This window comes from Nycticebus coucang, chromosome 9 (assembly GCF_027406575.1).
Source record: "Nycticebus coucang isolate mNycCou1 chromosome 9, mNycCou1.pri, whole genome shotgun sequence".
NCBI classification, from domain to species: domain Eukaryota; kingdom Metazoa; phylum Chordata; class Mammalia; order Primates; family Lorisidae; genus Nycticebus; species Nycticebus coucang.
In genome coordinates this window covers 46735510-46737547 of record NC_069788.1, presented here as the reverse complement: position 1 = coordinate 46737547, position 2038 = coordinate 46735510, and positions in this window count along the sequence as shown.

The following is a 2038-nucleotide window of genomic DNA, read 5'->3' as shown; positions in this document are numbered from 1 at the left end:
AGGCAGGAGTTGGAGGTTGCTGTGAGCTGTGATGTCACGGCACTCTACCCAGGGGGACAGCTTAAGGCTCTGTCTCAAAAAAAAAAAAAACAAAAGTGAGAGAGAGAAGAAATGATATCATGAAGGAGGAGAGGCTAGAGAGGAGAAAAAGGATGACACAGAAACCCCAGTGCCACTGTCTGCTGGGATGAGTGCCCGTTCCTCCATCCCCCCTTTCAGGAGTGTACTATTGCTAGCTAATCCAGTCTGCCTCTACATCTGGAGGTGTACTTGCTTAATAAATTTTGCTGCTTGCTATTTCAAAACTGTCTCTCACTTTCATTCTTCAACTGCAAGAAGACAAGAAATGAGGAGTCAACAGCTAGTGACAAGATGGCTGTGTCCCTTAAAACTGCCATGAAGCTAGATCGGCCCAACACCATTTACTACTGGTGAGGGTAATGGCTTTCCCCTGGATTTATTATAGAAATGTAATCAGAGAACCATCTTTTAGAGTAGAAATGAGCTTCCTTTTTACAGAATCAGCTCCTCACCTTCCTCCCCAGGAACGAGTTATGGTTCCAATAAGTATAAGAAAGAGCACTGAAGTCCCAAGAAACCAATGTGTGTTTCCCTTTCAGGGCCCTGATGTCCTGCCCATGGCATTCATGCTCCCAAAATTGTTTCATGACATCATGAAATTTCCTCCATATGGTCTCTCTTTTTCCTTAATTCATATTCTCTAAACTCTCTAGAGCTGGAGAGAGAGGCAGAAACAGAGAAACAGCTCTAATCTCAACAACACCTTTTCCAACAAGAAACATATTTTGTCAGGAAAAAACAAATGCTTGTTTCCCCCCAAATTGGTAGTATTCAGGGCATTTCATCTTCATGATGTGATGACTATATGTAGGCAGTGCCTCCTGGTATTAAGAAGTTATTCGGGGGCTTGGAATGGTGGCTCACAGCTGTAATTCTAGCACTGTGGGAGGCTGAGGCAGGAACATCACTGAGGTCAGGAGTTTGAGACCAGGCTGAGCAAGAGCAGGACAACATCTCTAAAAGAAAAGAAATAAAAGAAAAATTAGCCAGGTATTGTGGTACACACCTGTAGTCCCAGCTACTGACAGCCTGAGGCTGGAGAATCACTCAAGCCCAGGAATTGAAGCTGTAATGAGCTATGATGACCCCACTGCACTCGAGCCAGGGCAACAGAGCAAGACTGTCTCAGAAGAAGAAGGTGGAGGAAGAGGAGGTACATGACACATGAGCAGAGGAGGTACAACAAGCTGTGTATACAAATGGGATGCTGAGTAAAAAAACACACTGACGGGCCGGCTGCAGCGGCTCATGCCAATAATCCCAGCACTCTGGAAGGCCGAGGAGCTGGAGGTGGAAAAAGAAGCTGTGTGAGTTATACCACAGAGGAAAGGAAGTCAGGGATTCTGAACATTTCAAAGAATAAGGAAGCCAAGTCATACTACAGGAGTCTCTTTGGGGAGTGACCAGGAAGTCAGAATACAGAAATGCATTTGAAAGTTTGGGATGAAGAAGAAAATGGGATCACCCTGGGACAGCTGCCCAGTGCCCCTGTTACAGTAAACCACAGAAAGACAGACAGACAGACAGAGAGAAGACAGGCCATGCTGTATGCTTTGCCTTGTATGAATGAGACTTATTCTTTAATGAATTTAATCTCCCCCCTCCTTTTTAGTCCCTTCATTCTCACAACATCAAGACTGCTGCTGATTTGGCCATGCAGAACTCTTGTCCCTCACCTTCTTTCCAGTTCATCTTTCTTTCAATTTTCTGTGTTTCTGCTTCCCCTTGTGATATCTGGACTCTTCCCAGGGACTAATCCTCACCCAGAAGCTAGTTACATGCCTACCACGACTGAGCCATCCATGCAGAGGTAAGTCAATCTCTCTGTGACAATTTGGTCATATCTTTTTTTCCATGGCATTCATCTTGCCACTGACAAGTTTATAACTAAGTGGGCCACATTTGGGGATGCACAGAAGAATTTAAAATTCAAGACCTAGATCATTGTTTATGCTTA